The sequence below is a fragment of the Biomphalaria glabrata genome, chromosome 14, assembly GCF_947242115.1.
Source record: "Biomphalaria glabrata chromosome 14, xgBioGlab47.1, whole genome shotgun sequence".
Classification (NCBI taxonomy): domain Eukaryota; kingdom Metazoa; phylum Mollusca; class Gastropoda; family Planorbidae; genus Biomphalaria; species Biomphalaria glabrata.
This window is the reverse complement of record NC_074724.1, coordinates 36,811,291-36,836,877: the sequence shown is the minus strand read 5'-3', so window position 1 is coordinate 36,836,877 and position 25,587 is coordinate 36,811,291. Positions and strand designations below refer to the sequence as shown.

Below are 25,587 nucleotides of genomic sequence, written 5' to 3'. Positions count from 1 at the left end.
GACTTCATGTAGATCTTTAACTAAATAAACTGTTTCAATTCTTCAGTGTGTGATAGTGTGAAAAAAAACATTTATGGTTTCTTGTGATTATGTGCAATATAATGACATATTAAGTTGACTTAAATACTCTTAAAATGTTTCATTTCTAAGGTGTGGAAAAATGTGCATTATATTTTCATGTTGGGAGTTAATGTGAAAACAAAAATCTACTATTCCATGTGATACAATTGCATGCAAAAAATCCTAACCCTAACCCATTCAATGAACAATCAGTATGAACGTTTCCACCAAAGGAAATGTTGCCGCTCATGATGTATCTATTTATTTGGCTCCAGATATTCAACTGATGCACATTCGCAAAACAAATGTAAAAAAAAAAAGATTTAATCCATTACATGTATATAATTATGCAGGAACATTTGGGATTGTCATTTGTATCACACTCATCTCTCATTCATTGAGACTCTACACTTAATCTGGTGATCTAGATGTATTTGCAATTCACAGTGAAATCATTCTTTGAGTGCTTAAAAAAGAAATTCTTACGGATGTATAACTGTGTTAGACGTCTTCATTTATATTCCAATTGAACGTTTGTAACAATAAATATAACAAAAAATGTGTGATAATTAGCAGGTCTTTGACCTCTGCACTTAATGTGGTGATCAAAATGTGTTTGCAATTCCCAGTGAAATCATTCTTTGAGTGCTTAAAAAAGAAATTCATACGGATGTATAACTGTGTAAGACGTCTTCATTTATATTCCGATTGAACGTTTGTAAAAATCAATAATTAAGTCACACTCAAGGAACATATGAACCTGTCCATCAAAGGAAATATCGCCGCTCGTGATGCAACGCACACTAATCAACATTTGTACTTGCAGACCAACTAAATAGTTGAGGAGAAAACACATTTAATTGATGACTTTACTATGTTTAGCTTAGGACTTTTCAAAAGCGAAGACTGGACTCTTTAGCCATCTTCGTGTTCATAGGAATGATTAATGGAGGACTTTTAAAAGCGAAGACTGGACTCCTTAGCCATCTTCGTGTTCATAGGAATGATTAACGTAGCAATTTTAAAAGTGAAGACTGGGCTCTTTAGCCATCTTCATGTTAAAAGGATGTAGTTGAGGACTTTTTCAAAGAAGATCGGTCTCTGTGGCCATCTTTGTACTTATAGGAAAGGATATTGTATTATGTTTTAAACATGAGGATTTTTAGCTGAGGACTAGATGTATTAATAGTCATCAATTGAATTGTTGATCCAAGACAAAATAGTTGGTTATGTCTGTGTGCATTTGTAGACAACCCAGCAGTGCACATCCTTTTTCTTGTTTTGCTTTTTTCACGTGCTACAATGCCTTGGACAAAGCATCATCATAACTTGGAATGTTTAAAGGCATTATAAAAATATCATAGAAGAATGAGTTTGTGAAATAACCGGTTATTTCAGTTCAGTTGAATAATAGTTGGGACATAATTAGTTGAGTGCAAGCTTTGAGGCTGATTCAACTCACTCGACATTAGTTGAGTGCGAAGTTTGTGAGGCTGCTTCAGCCCTCAAACCGGATGCTTGTAGACCACCTTCAATAGCTTGAACACGACGTCATCACAAATATTGTTACAGTCAGTTCATCAAAATGAAGTTGTCGGTCGACAAGCTCAAAACAGGAGTCAGCCGAAAATGCAAGCCTGAAACTTTTTATTGGGCTCCAGCTATTCAACTGATGCACGTTTGCAAAACAAATGTTAAAAAAAAAAAGGATGAAAATAGAAGCCATCAGATGTATATGATTGTGCAGGAACAGTTGGGATTTGTGTCGTTTGTATCACGCTCATCTCTCATCCACTGAGACATTGTGAAGCGATGTAACCAGTGATGTTTCGAAACATCTCTATTTAATTGTGATGTGGATATCTACAAACGTTTGTGTACAAATGTGTGATAATTCGCAGATTTTTCATCTCTGCACTTAATGTGGTGATCAAAATGTATTTGCGATTCCCAGTGAAATCATTCTTTGAGTGCTTAAAAAAGAAATTCATAAGGATGTATAACTGTGTTTAACGTCTTCATTTATATTCCGATGGAAGGTTTGTAACAATAATTAAGTCACACTCAAGGAACATAAGAACCTGTCCATCAAAGGAAATATCGCCGCTCGTGATGCAACGCACACTAATCAACATTTGTACTTGCAGACCAACTAAATAGTTGCGGAGAAAACACATTTAATTGATGACTTTACTATGTTTAGCTTAGGACTTTTCAAAAGCGAAGACTGGACTCTTTAGCCATCTTTGTGTTCATAGGAAGGATTAATGGAGGACTTTTAAAATCGAAGACTGGACTCCTTAGCCATCTTCGTGTTTATAGGAATGATTAATGGAGGAATTTTTAAAGCGAAGACTGGACTCCTTAGCCATCTTCGTGTTCATAGGAATGATTAACGTAGCAATTTTAAAAGTGAAGACTGGGCTCTTTAGCCATCTTCATGTTAAAAGGATGTAGTTGAGGACTTTTTCAAAGAAGATCGGTCTCGGTGGCCATCTTTGTACTTATAGGAAAGGATATTGTATTATGTTTTAAACATGAGGATTTTTAGCTGAGGACTAGATGTATTAATAGTCATCAATTGAATTGTTGATCCAAGACAAAATAGTTGGTTATGTCTGTGTGCATTTGTAGACAACCCAGCAGTGCACATCCTTTTTCTTGTTTTGCTTTTTTCACGTGCTACAATGCCTTGGACAAAGCATCATCATAACTTGGAATGTTTAAAGGCATTATAAAAATATCATAGAAGAATGAGTTTGTGAAATAACCGGTTATTTCAGTTCAGTTGAATAATAGTTGGGACATAATTAGTTGAGTGCAAGCTTTGAGGCTGATTCAACTCACTCGACATTAGTTGAGTGCGAAGTTTGTGAGGCTGCTTCAGCCCTCAAACCGGATGCTTGTAGACCACCTTCAATAGCTTGAACACGACGTCATCACAAATATTGTTACAGTCAGTTCATCAAAATGAAGTTGTCGGTCGACAAGCTCAAAACAGGAGTCAGCCGAAAATGCAAGCCTGAAACTTTTTATTGGGCTCCAGCTATTCAACTGATGCACGTTTGCAAAACAAATGTTAAAAAAAAAAAAAGGATGAAAATAGAAGCCATCAGATGTATATGATTGTGCAGGAACAGTTGGGATTTGTGTCGTTTGTATCACGCTCATCTCTCATCCACTGAGACATTGTGAAGCGATGTAACCAGTGATGTTTCGAAACATCTCTATTTAATTGTGATGTGGATATCTACAAACGTTTGTGTACAAATGTGTGATAATTCGCAGATTTTTCATCTCTGCACTTAATGTGGTGATCAAAATGTATTTGCGATTCCCAGTGAAATCATTCTTTGAGTGCTTAAAAAAGAAATTCATAAGGATGTATAACTGTGTTTAACGTCTTCATTTATATTCCGATGGAAGGTTTGTAACAATAATTAAGTCACACTCAAGGAACATAAGAACGTGTCCATCAAAGGAAATATCGCCGCTCGTGATGCAACGCACACTAATCAACATTTGTACTTGCAGACCAACTAAATAGTTGCGGAGAAAACACATTTAATTGATGACTTTACTATGTTTAGCTTAGGACTTTTCAAAATCGAAGACTGGACTCCTTAGCCATCTTCGTGTTTATAGGAATGATTAATGGAGGAATTTTAAAAGCGAAGACTGGACTCCTTAGCCATCTTCGTGTTCATAGGAATTTTAACGTAGGAATTTTAAAAGTGAAGACTGGGCTCTTTAGCCATCTTCATGTTAAAAGGATGTAGTTGAGGACTTTTTCAAAGAAGATCGGTCTCGGTGGCCATCTTTGTACTTATAGGAAAGGATATTGTATTATGTTTTAAACATGAGGATTTTTAGCTGAGGACTAGATGTATTAATAGTCATCAATTGAATTGTTGATCCAAGACAAAATAGTTGGTTATGTCTGTGTGCATTTGTAGACAACCCAGCAGTGCACATCCTTTTTCTTGTTTTGCTTTTTTCACGTGCTACAATGCCTTGGACAAAGCATCATCATAACTTGGAATGTTTAAAGGCATTATAAAAATATCATAGAAGAATGAGTTTGTGAAATAACCGGTTATTTCAGTTCAGTTGAATAATAGTTGGGACATAATTAGTTGAGTGCAAGCTTTGAGGCTGATTCAACTCACTCGACATTAGTTGAGTGCGAAGTTTGTGAGGCTGCTTCAGCCCTCAAACCGGATGCTTGTAGACCACCTTCAATAGCTTGAACACGACGTCATCACAAATATTGTTACAGTCAGTTCATCAAAATGAAGTTGTCGGTCGACAAGCTCAAAACAGGAGTCAGCCGAAAATGCAAGCCTGAAACTTTTTATTGGGCTCCAGCTATTCAACTGATGCACGTTTGCAAAACAAATGTTAAAAAAAAAAGGATGAAAATAGAAGCCATCAGATGTATATGATTGTGCAGGAACAGTTGGGATTTGTGTCGTTTGTATCACGCTCATCTCTCATCCACTGAGACATTGTGAAGCGATGTAACCAGTGATGTTTCGAAACATCTCTATTTAATTGTGATGTGGATATCTACAAACGTTTGTGTACAAATGTGTGATAATTCGCAGATTTTTCATCTCTGCACTTAATGTGGTGATCAAAATGTATTTGCGATTCCCAGTGAAATCATTAATTGAGTGCTTAAAAAAGAAATTCATAAGGATGTATAACTGTGTTTAACGTCTTCATTTATATTCCGATGGAAGGTTTGTAACAATAATTAAGTCACACTCAAGGAACATAAGAACGTGTCCATCAAAGGAAATATCGCCGCTCGTGATGCAACGCACACTAATCAACATTTGTACTTGCAGACCAACTAAATAGTTGCGGAGAAAACACATTTAATTGATGACTTTACTATGTTTAGCTTAGGACTTTTCAAAAGCGAAGACTGGACTCTTTAGCCATCTTCGTGTTCATAGGAAGGATTAATGGAGGACTTTTAAAATCGAAGACTGGACTCCTTAGCCATCTTCGTGTTTATAGGAATGATTAATGGAGGAATTTTAAAAGCGAAGACTGGATTCCTTAGCCATCTTCGTGTTCATAGGAATGATTAACTTAGGAATTTTAAAAGTGAAGACTGGGCTCTTTAGCCATCTTCATGTTAAAAGGATGTAGTTGAGGACTTTTTCAAAGAAGATCGGTCTCGGTGGCCATCTTTGTACTTATAGGAAAGGATATTGTATTATGTTTTAAACATGAGGATTTTTAGCTGAGGACTAGATGTATTAATAGTCATCAATTGAATTGTTGATCCAAGACAAAATAGTTGGTTATGTCTGTGTGCATTTGTAGACAACCCAGCAGTGCACATCCTTTTTCTTGTTTTGCTTTTTTCACGTGCTACAATGCCTTGGACAAAGCATCATCATAACTTGGAATGTTTAAAGGCATTATAAAAATATCATAGAAGAATGAGTTTGTGAAATAACCGGTTATTTCAGTTCAGTTGAATAATAGTTGGGACATAATTAGTTGAGTGCAAGCTTTGAGGCTGATTCAACTCACTCGACATTAGTTGAGTGCGAAGTTTGTGAGGCTGCTTCAGCCCTCAAACCGGATGCTTGTAGACCACCTTCAATAGCTTGAACACGACGTCATCACAAATATTGTTACAGTCAGTTCATCAAAATGAAGTTGTCGGTCGACAAGCTCAAAACAGGAGTCAGCCGAAAATGCAAGCCTGAAACTTTTTATTGGGCTCCAGCTATTCAACTGATGCACGTTTGCAAAACAAATGTTAAAAAAAAAAGGATGAAAATAGAAGCCATCAGATGTATATGATTGTGCAGGAACAGTTGGGATTTGTGTCGTTTGTATCACGCTCATCTCTCATCCACTGAGACATTGTGAAGCGATGTAACCAGTGATGTTTCGAAACATCTCTATTTAATTGTGATGAGGATATCTACAAACGTTTGTGTACAAATGTGTGATAATTCGCAGATTTTTCATCTCTGCACTTAATGTGGTGATCAAAATGTATTTGCGATTCCCAGTGAAATCCTTCTTTGAGTGCTTAAAAAAGAAATTCATAAGGATGTATAACTGTGTTAGACGTCTTCATTTATATTCCGATGGAAGGTTTGTAACAATAATTAAGTCACACTCAAGGAACATAAGAACCTGTCCATCAAAGGAAATATCGCCGCTCGTGATGCAACGCACACTAATCAACATTTGTACTTGCAGACCAACTAAATAGTTGCGGAGAAAACACATTTAATTGATGACTTTACTATGTTTAGCTTAGGACTTTTCAAAAGCGAAGACTGGACTCTTTAGCCATCTTCGTGTTCATAGGAAGGATTAATGGAGGACTTTTAAAATCGAAGACTGGACTCCTTAGCCATCTTCGTGTTTATAGGAATGATTAATGGAGGAATTTTAAAAGCGAAGACTGGACTCCTTAGCCATCTTCGTGTTCATAGGAATGATTAACGTAGGAATTTTAAAAGTGAAGACTGGGCTCTTTAGCCATCTTCATGTTAAAAGGATGTAGTTGAGGACTTTTTCAAAGAAGATCGGTCTCGGTGGCCATCTTTGTACTTATAGGAAAGGATATTGTATTATGTTTTAAACATGAGGATTTTTAGCTGAGGACTAGATGTATTAATAGTCATCAATTGAATTGTTGATCCAAGACAAAATAGTTGGTTATGTCTGTGTGCATTTGTAGACAACCCAGCAGTGCACATCCTTTTTCTTGTTTTGCTTTTTTCACGTGCTACAATGCCTTGGACAAAGCATCATCATAACTTGGAATGTTTAAAGGCATTATAAAAATATCATAGAAGAATGAGTTTGTGAAATAACCGGTTATTTCAGTTCAGTTGAATAATAGTTGGGACATAATTAGTTGAGTGCAAGCTTTGAGGCTGATTCAACTCACTCGACATTAGTTGAGTGCGAAGTTTGTGAGGCTGCTTCAGCCCTCAAACCGGATGCTTGTAGACCACCTTCAATAGCTTGAACACGACGTCATCACAAATATTGTTACAGTCAGTTCATCAAAATGAAGTTGTCGGTCGACAAGCTCAAAACAGGAGTCAGCCGAAAATGCAAGCCTGAAACTTTTTATTGGGCTCCAGCTATTCAACTGATGCACGTTTGCAAAACAAATGTTAAAAAAAAAAGGATGAAAATAGAAGCCATCAGATGTATATGATTGTGCAGGAACAGTTGGGATTTGTGTCGTTTGTATCACGCTCATCTCTCATCCACTGAGACATTGTGAAGCGATGTAACCAGTGATGTTTCGAAACATCTCTATTTAATTGTGATGAGGATATCTACAAACGTTTGTGTACAAATATGTGATAATTCGCAGATTTTTCATCTCTGCACTTAATGTGGTGATCAAAATGTATTTGCGATTCCCAGTGAAATCATTCTTTGAGTGCTTAAAAAAGAAATTCATAAGGATGTATAACTGTGTTAGACGTCTTCATTTATATTGCGATGGAAGGTTTGTAACAATAATTAAGTCACACTCAAGGAACATAAGAACCTGTCCATCAAAGGAAATATCGCCGCTCGTGATGCAACGCACACTAATCAACATTTGTACTTGCAGACCAACTAAATAGTTGCGGAGAAAACACATTTAATTGATGACTTTACTATGTTTAGCTTAGGACTTTTCAAAAGCGAAGACTGGACTCTTTAGCCATCTTCGTGTTCATAGGAATGATTAATGGAGGACTTTTAAAATCGAAGACTGGACTCCTTAGCCATCTTCGTGTTCATAGGAATGATTAACGTAGCAATTTTAAAAGTGAAGACTGGGCTCTTTAGCCATCTTCATGTTAAAAGGATGTAGTTGAGGACTTTTTCAAAGAAGATCGGTCTCGGTGGCCATCTTTGTACTTATAGGAAAGGATATTGTATTATGTTTTAAACATGAGGATTTTTAGCTGAGGACTAGATGTATTAATAGTCATCAATTGAATTGTTGATCCAAGACAAAATAGTTGGTTATGTCTGTGTGCATTTGTAGACAACCCAGCAGTGCACATCCTTTTTCTTGTTTTGCTTTTTTCACGTGCTACAATGCCTTGGACAAAGCATCATCATAACTTGGAATGTTTAAAGGCATTATAAAAATATCATAGAAGAATGAGTTTGTGAAATAACCGGTTATTTCAGTTCAGTTGAATAATAGTTGGGACATAATTAGTTGAGTGCAAGCTTTGAGGCTGATTCAACTCACTCGACATTAGTTGAGTGCGAAGTTTGTGAGGCTGCTTCAGCCCTCAAACCGGATGCTTGTAGACCACCTTCAATAGCTTGAACACGACGTCATCACAAATATTGTTACAGTCAGTTCATCAAAATGAAGTTGTCGGTCGACAAGCTCAAAACAGGAGTCAGCCGAAAATGCAAGCCTGAAACTTTTTATTGGGCTCCAGCTATTCAACTGATGCACGTTTGCAAAACAAATGTTAAAAAAAAAAGGATGAAAATAGAAGCCATCAGATGTATATGATTGTGCAGGAACAGTTGGGATTTGTGTCGTTTGTATCACGCTCATCTCTCATCCACTGAGACATTGTGAAGCGATGTAACCAGTGATGTTTCGAAACATCTCTATTTAATTGTGATGAGGATATCTACAAACGTTTGTGTACAAATGTGTGATAATTCGCAGATTTTTCATCTCTGCACTTAATGTGGTGATCAAAATGTATTTGCGATTCCCAGTGAAATCATTCTTTGAGTGCTTAAAAAAGAAATTCATAAGGATGTATAACTGTGTTAGACGTCTTCATTTATATTGCGATGGAAGGTTTGTAACAATAATTAAGTCACACTCAAGGAACATAAGAACCTGTCCATCAAAGGAAATATCGCCGCTCGTGATGCAACGCACACTAATCAACATTTGTACTTGCAGACCAACTAAATAGTTGCGGAGAAAACACATTTAATTGATGACTTTACTATGTTTAGCTTAGGACTTTTCAAAAGCGAAGACTGGACTCTTTAGCCATCTTCGTGTTCATAGGAATGATTAATGGAGGACTTTTTAAATCGAAGACTGGACTCCTTAGCCATCTTCGTGTTTATAGGAATGATTAATGGAGGAATTTTAAAAGCGAAGACTGGACTCCTTAGCCATCTTCGTGTTCATAGGAATGATTAACGTAGCAATTTTAAAAGTGAAGACTGGGCTCTTTAGCCATCTTCATGTTAAAAGGATGTAGTTGAGGACTTTTTCAAAGAAGATCGGTCTCGGTGGCCATCTTTGTACTTATAGGAAAGGATATTGTATTATGTTTTAAACATGAGGATTTTTAGCTGAGGACTAGATGTATTAATAGTCATCAATTGAATTGTTGATCCAAGACAAAATAGTTGGTTATGTCTGTGTGCATTTGTAGACAACCCAGCAGTGCACATCCTTTTTCTTGTTTTGCTTTTTTCACGTGCTACAATGCCTTGGACAAAGCATCATCATAACTTGGAATGTTTAAAGGCATTATAAAAATATCATAGAAGAATGAGTTTGTGAAATAACCGGTTATTTCAGTTCAGTTGAATAATAGTTGGGACATAATTAGTTGAGTGCAAGCTTTGAGGCTGATTCAACTCACTCGACATTAGTTGAGTGCGAAGTTTGTGAGGCTGCTTCAGCCCTCAAACCGGATGCTTGTAGACCACCTTCAATAGCTTGAACACGACGTCATCACAAATATTGTTACAGTCAGTTCATCAAAATGAAGTTGTCGGTCGACAAGCTCAAAACAGGAGTCAGCCGAAAATGCAAGCCTGAAACTTTTTATTGGGCTCCAGCTATTCAACTGATGCACGTTTGCAAAACAAATGTTAAAAAAAAAAAAAGGATGAAAATAGAAGCCATCAGATGTATATGATTGTGCAGGAACAGTTGGGATTTGTGTCGTTTGTATCACGCTCATCTCTCATCCACTGAGACATTGTGAAGCGATGTAACCAGTGATGTTTCGAAACATCTCTATTTAATTGTGATGTGGATATCTACAAACGTTTGTGTACAAATATGTGATAATTCGCAGATTTTTCATCTCTGCACTTAATGTGGTGATCAAAATGTATTTGCGATTCCCAGTGAAATCATTCTTTGAGTGCTTAAAAAAGAAATTCATAAGGATGTATAACTGTGTTTGACGTCTTCATTTATATTCCGATGGAAGGTTTGTAACAATAATTAAGTCACACTCAAGGAACATAAGAACCTGTCCATCAAAGGAAATATCGCCGCTCGTGATGCAACGCACACTAATCAACATTTGTACTTGCAGACCAACTAAATAGTTGCGGAGAAAACACATTTAATTGATGACTTTACTATGTTTAGCTTAGGACTTTTCAAAAGCGAAGACTGGACTCTTTAGCCATCTTCGTGTTTATAGGAATGATTAATGGAGGAATTTTAAAAGCGAAGACTGGACTCCTTAGCCATCTTCGTGTTCATAGGAATGATTAACGTAGGAATTTTAAAAGTGAAGACTGGGCTCTTTAGCCATCTTCATGTTAAAAGGATGTAGTTGAGGACTTTTTCAAAGAAGATCGGTCTCGGTGGCCATCTTTGTACTTATAGGAAAGGATATTGTATTATGTTTTAAACATGAGGATTTTTAGCTGAGGACTAGATGTATTAATAGTCATCAATTGAATTGTTGATCCAAGACAAAATAGTTGGTTATGTCTGTGTGCATTTGTAGACAACCCAGCAGTGCACATCCTTTTTCTTGTTTTGCTTTTTTCACGTGCTACAATGCCTTGGACAAAGCATCATCATAACTTGGAATGTTTAAAGGCATTATAAAAATATCATAGAAGAATGAGTTTGTGAAATAACCGGTTATTTCAGTTCAGTTGAATAATAGTTGGGACATAATTAGTTGAGTGCAAGCTTTGAGGCTGATTCAACTCACTCGACATTAGTTGAGTGCGAAGTTTGTGAGGCTGCTTCAGCCCTCAAACCGGATGCTTGTAGACCACCTTCAATAGCTTGAACACGACGTCATCACAAATATTGTTACAGTCAGTTCATCAAAATGAAGTTGTCGGTCGACAAGCTCAAAACAGGAGTCAGCCGAAAATGCAAGCCTGAAACTTTTTATTGGGCTCCAGCTATTCAACTGATGCACGTTTGCAAAACAAATGTTAAAAAAAAAAGGATGAAAATAGAAGCCATCAGATGTATATGATTGTGCAGGAACAGTTGGGATTTGTGTCGTTTGTATCACGCTCATCTCTCATCCACTGAGACATTGTGAAGCGATGTAACCAGTGATGTTTCGAAACATCTCTATTTAATTGTGATGAGGATATCTACAAACGTTTGTGTACAAATGTGTGATAATTCGCAGATTTTTCATCTCTGCACTTAATGTGGTGATCAAAATGTATTTGCGATTCCCAGTGAAATCCTTCTTTGAGTGCTTAAAAAAGAAATTCATAAGGATGTATAACTGTGTTAGACGTCTTCATTTATATTCCGATGGAAGGTTTGTAACAATAATTAAGTCACACTCAAGGAACATAAGAACCTGTCCATCAAAGGAAATATCGCCGCTCGTGATGCAACGCACACTAATCAACATTTGTACTTGCAGACCAACTAAATAGTTGCGGAGAAAACACATTTAATTGATGACTTTACTATGTTTAGCTTAGGACTTTTCAAAAGCGAAGACTGGACTCTTTAGCCATCTTCGTGTTCATAGGAAGGATTAATGGAGGACTTTTAAAATCGAAGACTGGACTCCTTAGCCATCTTCGTGTTTATAGGAATGATTAATGGAGGAATTTTAAAAGCGAAGACTGGACTCCTTAGCCATCTTCGTGTTCATAGGAATGATTAACGTAGCAATTTTAAAAGTGAAGACTGGGCTCTTTAGCCATCTTCATGTTAAAAGGATGTAGTTGAGGACTTTTTCAAAGAAGATCGGTCTCGGTGGCCATCTTTGTACTTATAGGAAAGGATATTGTATTATGTTTTAAACATGAGGATTTTTAGCTGAGGACTAGATGTATTAATAGTCATCAATTGAATTGTTGATCCAAGACAAAATAGTTGGTTATGTCTGTGTGCATTTGTAGACAACCCAGCAGTGCACATCCTTTTTCTTGTTTTGCTTTTTTCACGTGCTACAATGCCTTGGACAAAGCATCATCATAACTTGGAATGTTTAAAGGCATTATAAAAATATCATAGAAGAATGAGTTTGTGAAATAACCGGTTATTTCAGTTCAGTTGAATAATAGTTGGGACATAATTAGTTGAGTGCAAGCTTTGAGGCTGATTCAACTCACTCGACATTAGTTGAGTGCGAAGTTTGTGAGGCTGCTTCAGCCCTCAAACCGGATGCTTGTAGACCACCTTCAATAGCTTGAACACGACGTCATCACAAATATTGTTACAGTCAGTTCATCAAAATGAAGTTGTCGGTCGACAAGCTCAAAACAGGAGTCAGCCGAAAATGCAAGCCTGAAACTTTTTATTGGGCTCCAGCTATTCAACTGATGCACGTTTGCAAAACAAATGTTAAAAAAAAAAGGATGAAAATAGAAGCCATCAGATGTATATGATTGTGCAGGAACAGTTGGGATTTGTGTCGTTTGTATCACGCTCATCTCTCATCCACTGAGACATTGTGAAGCGATGTAACCAGTGATGTTTCGAAACATCTCTATTTAATTGTGATGAGGATATCTACAAACGTTTGTGTACAAATGTGTGATAATTCGCAGATTTTTCATCTCTGCACTTAATGTGGTGATCAAAATGTATTTGCGATTCCCAGTGAAATCATTCTTTGAGTGCTTAAAAAAGAAATTCATAAGGATGTATAACTGTGTTAGACGTCTTCATTTATATTGCGATGGAAGGTTTGTAACAATAATTAAGTCACACTCAAGGAACATAAGAACCTGTCCATCAAAGGAAATATCGCCGCTCGTGATGCAACGCACACTAATCAACATTTGTACTTGCAGACCAACTAAATAGTTGCGGAGAAAACACATTTAATTGATGACTTTACTATGTTTAGCTTAGGACTTTTCAAAAGCGAAGACTGGACTCTTTAGCCATCTTCGTGTTCATAGGAATGATTAATGGAGGACTTTTTAAATCGAAGACTGGACTCCTTAGCCATCTTCGTGTTTATAGGAATGATTAATGGAGGAATTTTAAAAGCGAAGACTGGACTCCTTAGCCATCTTCGTGTTCATAGGAATGATTAACGTAGCAATTTTAAAAGTGAAGACTGGGCTCTTTAGCCATCTTCATGTTAAAAGGATGTAGTTGAGGACTTTTTCAAAGAAGATCGGTCTCGGTGGCCATCTTTGTACTTATAGGAAAGGATATTGTATTATGTTTTAAACATGAGGATTTTTAGCTGAGGACTAGATGTATTAATAGTCATCAATTGAATTGTTGATCCAAGACAAAATAGTTGGTTATGTCTGTGTGCATTTGTAGACAACCCAGCAGTGCACATCCTTTTTCTTGTTTTGCTTTTTTCACGTGCTACAATGCCTTGGACAAAGCATCATCATAACTTGGAATGTTTAAAGGCATTATAAAAATATCATAGAAGAATGAGTTTGTGAAATAACCGGTTATTTCAGTTCAGTTGAATAATAGTTGGGACATAATTAGTTGAGTGCAAGCTTTGAGGCTGATTCAACTCACTCGACATTAGTTGAGTGCGAAGTTTGTGAGGCTGATTCAGCCCTCAAACCGGATGCTTGTAGACCACCTTCAATAGCTTGAACACGACGTCATCACAAATATTGTTACAGTCAGTTCATCAAAATGAAGTTGTCGGTCGACAAGCTCAAAACAGGAGTCAGCCGAAAATGCAAGCCTGAAACTTTTTATTGGGCTCCAGCTATTCAACTGATGCACGTTTGCAAAACAAATGTTAAAAAAAAAAAAAGGATGAAAATAGAAGCCATCAGATGTATATGATTGTGCAGGAACAGTTGGGATTTGTGTCGTTTGTATCACGCTCATCTCTCATCCACTGAGACATTGTGAAGCGATGTAACCAGTGATGTTTCGAAACATCTCTATTTAATTGTGATGTGGATATCTACAAACGTTTGTGTACAAATATGTGATAATTCGCAGATTTTTCATCTCTGCACTTAATGTGGTGATCAAAATGTATTTGCGATTCCCAGTGAAATCATTCTTTGAGTGCTTAAAAAAGAAATTCATAAGGATGTATAACTGTGTTTGACGTCTTCATTTATATTCCGATGGAAGGTTTGTAACAATAATTAAGTCACACTCAAGGAACATAAGAACCTGTCCATCAAAGGAAATATCGCCGCTCGTGATGCAACGCACACTAATCAACATTTGTACTTGCAGACCAACTAAATAGTTGCGGAGAAAACACATTTAATTGATGACTTTACTATGTTTAGCTTAGGACTTTTCAAAAGCGAAGACTGGACTCTTTAGCCATCTTCGTGTTTATAGGAATGATTAATGGAGGAATTTTAAAAGCGAAGACTGGACTCCTTAGCCATCTTCGTGTTCATAGGAATGATTAACGTAGGAATTTTAAAAGTGAAGACTGGGCTCTTTAGCCATCTTCATGTTAAAAGGATGTAGTTGAGGACTTTTTCAAAGAAGATCGGTCTCGGTGGCCATCTTTGTACTTATAGGAAAGGATATTGTATTATGTTTTAAACATGAGGATTTTTAGCTGAGGACTAGATGTATTAATAGTCATCAATTGAATTGTTGATCCAAGACAAAATAGTTGGTTATGTCTGTGTGCATTTGTAGACAACCCAGCAGTGCACATCCTTTTTCTTGTTTTGCTTTTTTCACGTGCTACAATGCCTTGGACAAAGCATCATCATAACTTGGAATGTTTAAAGGCATTATAAAAATATCATAGAAGAATGAGTTTGTGAAATAACCGGTTATTTCAGTTCAGTTGAATAATAGTTGGGACATAATTAGTTGAGTGCAAGCTTTGAGGCTGATTCAACTCACTCGACATTAGTTGAGTGCGAAGTTTGTGAGGCTGCTTCAGCCCTCAAACCGGATGCTTGTAGACCACCTTCAATAGCTTGAACACGACGTCATCACAAATATTGTTACAGTCAGTTCATCAAAATGAAGTTGTCGGTCGACAAGCTCAAAACAGGAGTCAGCCGAAAATGCAAGCCTGAAACTTTTTATTGGGCTCCAGCTATTCAACTGATGCACGTTTGCAAAACAAATGTTAAAAAAAAAAGGATGAAAATAGAAGCCATCAGATGTATATGATTGTGCAGGAACAGTTGGGATTTGTGTCGTTTGTATCACGCTCATCTCTCATCCACTGAGACATTGTGAAGCGATGTAACCAGTGATGTTTCGAAACATCTCTATTTAATTGTGATGAGGATATCTACAAACGTTTGTGTACAAATGTGTGATAATTCGCAGATTTTTCATCTCTGCACTTAATGTGGTGATCAAAATGTATTTGCGATTCCCAGTGAAATCCTTCTTTGAGTGCTTAAAAAAGAAATTCATAAGGATGTATAACTGTGTTAGACGTCTTCATTTATATTCCGATGGAAGGTTTGTAACAATAATTAAGTCACACTCAAGGAACATAAGAACCTGTCCATCAAAGGAAATATCGCCGCTCGTGATGCAACGCACACTAATCAACATTTGTACTTGCAGACCAACTAAATAGTTGCGGAGAAAACACATTTAATTGATGACTTTACTATGTTTAGCTTAGGACTTTTCAAAAGCGAAGACTGGACTCTTTAGCCATCTTCGTGTTCATAGGAAGGATTAATGGAGGACTTTTAAAATCGAAGACTGGACTCCTTAGCCATCTTCGTGTTTATAGGAATGATTAATGGAGGAATTTTAAAAGCGAAGACTGGACTCCTTAGCCATCTTCGTGTTCATAGGAATGATTAACGTAGGAATTTTAAAAGTGAAGACTGGGCTCTTTAGCCATCTTCATGTTAAAAGGATGTAGTTGAGGACTTTTTCAAAGAAGATCGGTCTCGGTGGCCATCTTTGTACTTATAGGAAAGGATATTGTATTATGTTTTAAACATGAGGATTTTTAGCTGAGGACTAGATGTATTAATAGTCATCAATTGAATTGTTGATCCAAGACAAAATAGTTGGTTATGTCTGTGTGCATTTGTAGACAACCCAGCAGTGCACATCCTTTTTCTTGTTTTGCTTTTTTCACGTGCTACAATGCCTTGGACAAAGCATCATCATAACTTGGAATGTTTAAAGGCATTATAAAAATATCATAGAAGAATGAGTTTGTGAAATAACCGGTTATTTCAGTTCAGTTGAATAATAGTTGGGACATAATTAGTTGAGTGCAAGCTTTGAGGCTGATTCAACTCACTCGACATTAGTTGAGTGCGAAGTTTGTGAGGCTGCTTCAGCCCTCAAACCGGATGCTTGTAGACCACCTTCAATAGCTTGAACACGACGTCATCACAAATATTGTTACAGTCAGTTCATCAAAATGAAGTTGTCGGTCGACAAGCTCAAAACAGGAGTCAGCCGAAAATGCAAGCCTGAAACTTTTTATTGGGCTCCAGCTATTCAACTGATGCACGTTTGCAAAACAAATGTTAAAAAAAAAAGGATGAAAATAGAAGCCATCAGATGTATATGATTGTGCAGGAACAGTTGGGATTTGTGTCGTTTGTATCACGCTCATCTCTCATCCACTGAGACATTGTGAAGCGATGTAACCAGTGATGTTTCGAAACATCTCTATTTAATTGTGATGAGGATATCTACAAACGTTTGTGTACAAATATGTGATAATTCGCAGATTTTTCATCTCTGCACTTAATGTGGTGATCAAAATGTATTTGCGATTCCCAGTGAAATCATTCTTTGAGTGCTTAAAAAAGAAATTCATAAGGATGTATAACTGTGTTAGACGTCTTCATTTATATTGCGATGGAAGGTTTGTAACAATAATTAAGTCACACTCAAGGAACATAAGAACCTGTCCATCAAAGGAAATATCGCCGCTCGTGATGCAACGCACACTAATCAACATTTGTACTTGCAGACCAACTAAATAGTTGCGGAGAAAACACATTTAATTGATGACTTTACTATGTTTAGCTTAGGACTTTTCAAAAGCGAAGACTGGACTCTTTAGCCATCTTCGTGTTCATAGGAATGATTAATGGAGGACTTTTAAAATCGAAGACTGGACTCCTTAGCCATCTTCGTGTTCATAGGAATGATTAACGTAGCAATTTTAAAAGTGAAGACTGGGCTCTTTAGCCATCTTCATGTTAAAAGGATGTAGTTGAGGACTTTTTCAAAGAAGATCGGTCTCGGTGGCCATCTTTGTACTTATAGGAAAGGATATTGTATTATGTTTTAAACATGAGGATTTTTAGCTGAGGACTAGATGTATTAATAGTCATCAATTGAATTGTTGATCCAAGACAAAATAGTTGGTTATGTCTGTGTGCATTTGTAGACAACCCAGCAGTGCACATCCTTTTTCTTGTTTTGCTTTTTTCACGTGCTACAATGCCTTGGACAAAGCATCATCATAACTTGGAATGTTTAAAGGCATTATAAAAATATCATAGAAGAATGAGTTTGTGAAATAACCGGTTATTTCAGTTCAGTTGAATAATAGTTGGGACATAATTAGTTGAGTGCAAGCTTTGAGGCTGATTCAACTCACTCGACATTAGTTGAGTGCGAAGTTTGTGAGGCTGCTTCAGCCCTCAAACCGGATGCTTGTAGACCACCTTCAATAGCTTGAACACGACGTCATCACAAATATTGTTACAGTCAGTTCATCAAAATGAAGTTGTCGGTCGACAAGCTCAAAACAGGAGTCAGCCGAAAATGCAAGCCTGAAACTTTTTATTGGGCTCCAACTATTCAACTGATGCACGTTTGCAAAACAAGAGTTAAAAAAAAAAGGATGAAAATAGAAGCCATCAGATATATATGATTGTGCAGGAACAGTTGGGATTGTCGTTTGTATCACGCTCATCTCTTATCCATTGAGACACTGTGAAGTGATGTAACCAGTGAGGTTTTGAACTTTATTGAATTGTAATGAGGATATCTACAAACATTTGTGTACAAATGTGTGCTAATTAGCAGGTCTTTGACCTCTGCACTTAATGTGGTGATCAAAATGTATTTGCAATTCCCAGTGAAATCATTCTTTGAGTGCTTAGAAAAGGAAATTCATACGGATGTATAACTGTGTTAGACGTCTTCATTTATATTCCAATTGAACGTTTGTAACAATAAATATAACAACAAATGTGTGATAATTAGCAGGTCTTTGACCTCTGCACTTAATGTGGTGATCAAAATGTGTTTGCAATTCCCAGTGAAATCATTCTTTGAGTGCCTAAAAAGAAATTCATACGGATGTATAACTGTGTTAGACGTCTTCATTTATATTCCGACTGAACGTTTGTAACAATAAATATAACAACAAATGTGTATTAATTAGCAAGTCTTTGACCTCTGCACTTAATGTGGTTATCAAAATGTGTTTGCAATTCCCAGTGAAATCATTCTTTGAGTGCTTAAAAAAGAAATTCATACGGATGTATAACTGTGTTAGATGTCTTCATCTATATTCCATTGAACGTTTGTAACAATAAATATAACAACAAATGTGTGATAATTAGCTTGTCTTTGACCTCTGCATTTAATGTGGTGATCAAAATATATTTGCAATTCCCAGTGAAATCATTCTTTGAGTGCTTAATAAAGAAATTTGTCTTATATTTACCTGTCATATTTTCTTAGTTTTACCTGTCATATTTTCTTAGTTTAACATGTCATATTTTCTTTGTTATGCCTTTCATATTTTCTTAGTTTTACTTGTCCATTTTTCTTAGTTTTTCCTGTCATTTTTTTCTTAGTTTTACCTGTCATATTTTTTTAGTTTTACCTGTCATAAGTTCTAGTTTTACCTGTCATATTTTCATAGTATTACCTGTCTTTTTTTCTTAGTTTTACATGTCATATTATCTTAGTTAAGCCTGTCATACGTTCTTAGTTATACCTGTCATAGTATCTTGTGTAACACGTTTATCATTTGTAATGACTGTGGTATATTTCACTAGTACACCATTAACATATGTTGGAAGAAATTATAGTTCTAGTTTAATATTATACACTGTTGCTTGAACTTCATTTATATTAACATTATTACTTTGTTACCTATTCTGATTTCCGATTCCTTATCTATTTATTTCTTGGTACATTATAGTTTGGAGAATTAGATTCTTGTCTTTGATGTTGATAATAAATTTCTCTTTGGTGATCTAGATTCCAATAATATTGCTTTTAACAGGATGCATTTCTTTCTTTGTTCTTCTATTAATGAGTTAATAACACTCAAAGTCTTGCCACTTAGTTTACAGATGAATATATTAGAACAAGTATCTTCATTGTAATTGCAAGTTTTACAGATAGTCTGAAAATAACTATTTATTTCATCAGTTTCATAAGGTCCCTCATTTTTTGCCTATAAATATTCTCTTTATGTTCACGCTTGGTAGTTTTTTTGTCTCCCTTGTTTTGAATTGCAGCTTTTATTTTTCAGTTGTTTTTTTTTTTTTAATTTCTGATTCTTTGTCTGGTTTTGCATCCTTTTAATTTCTTTCAGCATCTAGTTGCATTTCTCTCTTCTCTTTGTGCTTTGTAAATATTCTCTATATGTTCACACTTGGTAGTTTCTGTTTTGTCTCCCTTTTTTTGAATTGCAGCTTTTATTTTTCAGTTTTTTTTTTTTTTTATTTCTGATTCTTTGTCTGGTTTTGCTTCCTTTTAATTTATTTCAGCATCTAGTTGCATTTCTCTCTTCTCTTTGTGCTCTCGCCAACTCTTTCAATATCAACTTGATTTTCTTTCCTTTCCATTTATGTCAAAACATCTTTCTTTTCTTCATCTTTAAGACCAAACGATTCAGCAACTTTCTTTAGTTCAGTATATCCATCCATGTATCTATTAATACTTATCAAAAGTACAATGGCATTCTGTACTTTTTTTATAGATAATAATGATATCTAATATCTTTTATAGTTTACAATCACTTACAATATTATCAAGCCAATACTATTGTGATTAACATAACACACTAAATTGTCAACAATCTAATAATCAATGTCATAATCAATTATTATGTTTTTACAATATATTATTTGGTCATATAGAAAGAGAAAACAAAATTAATAAAATATTATAATGTAAAAAAAAAATGTAACAAAGTTTATACCAAAATGTTACAATTATATAAATGATGATATGATGATGACTCAGTGCACTGAAAACTTTGATTAAATTGAGGAGGATTCGAGCAACACATTGATCTCACTCTCTTACCCTAAAGCACATCCTGTTCCAAAAGCAAGATTTGGTCAATATATAAAAACAAACAAGTACAGCAGGAAAAAAAGACAGAAAATTTTCAAGAAATACTACATATACTTACAAATATAAATAAAAATGACTTAAAGACCCCAAGAAATTGTGCACAATATTAATACAATGTAAACATTAAAATAAACAATAGTCTAAACACAAAAATCTACTAGTGTTAAATCTGCGACCTCTAAAACCTTATGTTCTGATCATATATATATATTTTTTTTACACATTGAAAAAAGACAAAATTTAACAAGGACACAATATCAGTGATACCAAATTTTGACAAGAACAATACTGTCAACAGCTTTCTAAATATAGAACATAAAAATTAAAAATGAAAATCAAAATTATCAGTAATATATTTCAATACTGATTATCTTCCTGTAATGTCATTGAATACTAGCACTGATATAGCTCATCACTTTGAAGAGTGCTTCTTAATCTTTTCACTGTCCAACTTCAATAGAATGTATATATAAATATATATACTTTTACTGCACAAAATTACTGACTATTACTTGAGATGTATAATATACATCAGCATAAAATTACTGCCTGTGTCCAAATTTACAATTACTGTCCAACTTCAATACAATTTTATATACTTGTACTGCACAAAATTACTATTATTTGATGAGATATATAATATACACAAATGTAATGTCTGCCTGTGTCAAAATTTACAATTACAAATCAACTTCAATGCAATATATATACTTGTACTGCACAAAATTACTGACTATTACTTGATGAGATACATAATATACATTGGCATAAAAATATTGTCTGCCTGTGTCAAAATTTACACTGTCCAACTTCAATATACTATTTACTAATTAATTGTTGGTGCACCTGAAGTGTCTGGTCGATTTTTGGGGCACCTTTTTCATCCTTCAACTGTCTACGAGTGTTTACATACTATTTACTAATGAGATATAAAATATACACAAATTTACTGTCTATGGTGTCAAAATTTACAATTACAAATCAACTTCAATGCAATATATATACTTGTACTGCACAAAATTACTATTACTTGATGAGATATATAATATACATTGGCATAAAAATATTGTCTGCCTGTGTCAAAATTTACACTGTCCAACTTCAATATACTATTTACTAATTAATTGTTGGTGCACCTGAAGTGTCTGGTCAATTTTTGGGGCACCTTTTTCATCCTTCAACTGTTTACGAGTGTTTACATACTATTTACTAATGAGATATATAATATACACAAATTTACTGTCTGCCTGTGTCAAAATTTACAATTACAGTTCAACTTCAATTCAATATATATACTTGTACTGCACAAAATTACTGACTATTACTTGATGTCATATATAATATACATTGGCATAAAAATATTGTCTGCCTGTGTCAAAATTTACACTGTCTAACTTCAATATACTATTTACTAATTAATTGTTGGTGCACCTGAAGTGTCTGGTCGATTTTTGGGGCACCTTTTTCATCCTTCAACTGTCTACGAGTGTTTACATACTATTTACTAATGAGATATATAATATACACAAATTTATTGTCTGCCTGTGTCAAAATTTACAATTACAAATCAACTTCAATGCAATATATATACTTGTACTGCACAAAATTACTGACTATTACTTGATGAGATATATAATATACATTGGCATAAAAATATTGTCTGCCTGTGTCAAAATTTACACTGTCCAACTTCAATATACTATTTACTAATTAATTGTTGGTGCACCTGAAGTGTCTGGTCGATTTTTGGGGCACCTTTTTCATCCTTCAACTGTCTACGAGTGTTTACATACTATTTACTAATGAGATATATAATATACACAAATTTACTGTCTGCCTGTGTCAAAATTTACAATTACAGTTCAACTTCAATTCAATATATATACTTGTACTGCACAAAATTACTGACTATTACTTGATGTCATATATAATATACATTGGCATAAAAATATTGTCTGCCTGTGTCAAAATTTACACTGTCCAACTTCAATATACTATTTACTAATTAATTGTTGGTGCACCTGAAGTGTCTGGTCGATTTTTGGGGCACCTTTTTCATCCTTCAACTGTCTACGAGTGTTTACATACTATTTACTAATGAGATATAAAATATACACAAATTTACTGTCTATGGTGTCAAAATTTACAATTACAAATCAACTTCAATGCAATATATATACTTGTACTGCACAAAATTACTGACTATTACTTGATGAGATATATAATATACATTGGCATAAAAATATTGTCTGCCTGTGTCAAAATTTACACTGTCCAACTTCAATATACTATTTACTAATTAATTGTTGGTGCACCTGAAGTGTCTGGTCGATTTTTGGGGCACCTTTTTCATCCTTCAACTGTCTACGAGTGTTTACATACTATTTACTAATGAGATATAAAATATACACAAATTTACTGTCTATGGTGTCAAAATTTACAATTACAAATCAACTTCAATGCAATATATATACTTGTACTGCACAAAATTACTGACTATTACTTGATGAGATATATAATATACATTGGCATAAAAATATTGTCTGCCTGTGTCAAAATTTACACTGTCCAACTTCAATATACTATTTACTAATTAATTGTTGGTGCACCTGAAGTGTCTGGTCAATTTTTGGGGCACCTTTTTCATCCTTCAACTGTTTACGAGTGTTTACATACTATTTACTAATGAGATATATAATATACACAAATTTACTGTCTGCCTGTGTCAAAATTTACAATTACAGTTCAACTTCAATTCAATATATATACTTGTACTGCACAAAATTACTGACTATTACTTGATGTCATATATAATATACATTGGCATAAAAATATTGTCTGCCTGTGTCAAAATTTACACTGTCCAACTTCAATATACTATTTACTAATTAATTGTTGGTGCACCTGAAGTGTCTGGTTGATTTTTGGGGCACCTTTTTCATCCTTCAACTGTCTACGAGTGTTTACATACTATTTACTAATGAGATATATAATATACACAAATTTACTGTCTGCCTGTGTCAAAATTTACAATTACAGTTCAACTTCAATTCAATATATATACTTGTACTGCACAAAATTACTGACTATTACTTGATGTCATATATAATATACATTGGCATAAAAATATTGTCTGCCTGTGTCAAAATTTACACTGTCCAACTTCAATATACTATTTACTAATTAATTGTTGGTGCACCTGAAGTGTCTGGTCGATTTTTGGGGCACCTTTTTCATCCTTCAACTGTCTACGAGTGTTTACATACTATTTACTAATGAGATATAAAATATACACAAATTTACTGTCTATGGTGTCAAAATTTACAATTACAAATCAACTTCAATGCAATATATATACTTGTACTGCACAAAATTACTGACTATTACTTGATGAGATATATAATATACATTGGCATAAAAATATTGTCTGCCTGTGTCAAAATTTACACTGTCCAACTTCAATATACTATTTACTAATTAATTGTTGGTGCACCTGAAGTGTCTGGTCGATTTTTGGGGCACCTTTTTCATCCTTCAACTGTCTACGAGTGTTTACATACTATTTACTAATGAGATATAAAATATACACAAATTTACTGTCTATGGTGTCAAAATTTACAATTACAAATCAACTTCAATGCAATATATATACTTGTACTGCACAAAATTACTGACTATTACTTGATGAGATATATAATATACATTGGCATAAAAATATTGTCTGCCTGTGTCAAAATTTACACTGTCCAACTTCAATATACTATTTACTAATTAATTGTTGGTGCACCTGAAGTGTCTGGTCGATTTTTGGGGCACCTTTTTCATCCTTTAAATGTCTACGAGTGTTTGATTTGTGATAGGGCAAAGCAATTGTGAATATATTATATTAAAAATAGATTTTTATTAATTTATGTAAATGTTTACTATTTTCACCATCTGAGCTGTGAATGAATCTTGTTTTTAATGACCCAACTGTATAAAACTTAGCTCTTGAGCTATGAAGGGGGAATAACCCTTGAGAGATTATGGGCATGACATAGCCTTAATTGTGCTGATGTGCCAAAAACAAAAAATATCAATACCTTCCAACTGTTGGGCACCTATATGGTCATCAATTGTTGGAATACTTCATCCCTCATACCAACTGCTGGGCACCTCAAGTGTGTCCTGTCAGCTATTTGGGCACCACAAGTGTCCTAACAACTGTTTGGGCACCTCAAATATCCTTTTAACTGTTGAGGCACCTTAGGTATCGGTATCTATTGATGAAGCACTTCAAATGTCCTATCATTTGTTGGGGCATCTCATTTATCCTAACAACTGTTCGGCACTTCAATAATCTTATTTTTGGGCACTCCAAGTGTTCTATCAATTGTTTGGGCACTCCCAAGTGTCCTATCAATTGTTAGGCACCTCATCGATCATACCAACTGTTGTCCACCTCAAGTTTGTCCAATCAGGTGTTGGGGCACCACAAGTGTTTCAACACTTTTTAGGCACCTCAAATGTCCTTATAACTGATGGGGCACCTCAATATCCTATCAATTGGTAGGGCACCTTAAGTATCCTAACAATTGGTAGAGCATCTCTAGTGTCCTATCAATTTGTAGGGCACCTCTTGTTCTATTGTTTGGTAGGGCACTTCAAGTATTCTATCAGTTGGTAAGGCACCTCTTTTTCCTACCAACTGTTAGATAACCACAAGTCTCCTATTAACTGTTGGGGTACCTAAAGTATCCTATCATGGGGCATCTCATTCATCCTAACAACTCAATGGTCTTATTGTTGGGGCACTCTAAGTTTCCTATCAATTGTTGGGCACCTCATCCATCATACCAACTGTTGTTCATGTTTGTCCTATCAGTTGTTGGGGCACCACAAGTGTCCTAACAACTGCTTGTCCTTTTAACTTATGTGGCACCTCAAGTGTCCTATTAACTGTTGGGGCACATCAAGTATTCATTCAACTCTCTCTCTATATATATATATTATATTATATTATGTTAGTTTTGATTACCATTATAAATAAATATATATGATTA

General features: G+C 35.0%; 1 long non-coding RNA gene across 7 annotated transcripts in view; it reads left to right on the top strand.

The window, feature by feature from the left end:
• LOC129922849 (uncharacterized) overlaps positions 1-25,587 on the top strand; it is a 35,557-nt gene that overhangs the window by 5,215 nt on the left and 4,755 nt on the right. The window lies entirely within an intron of this gene.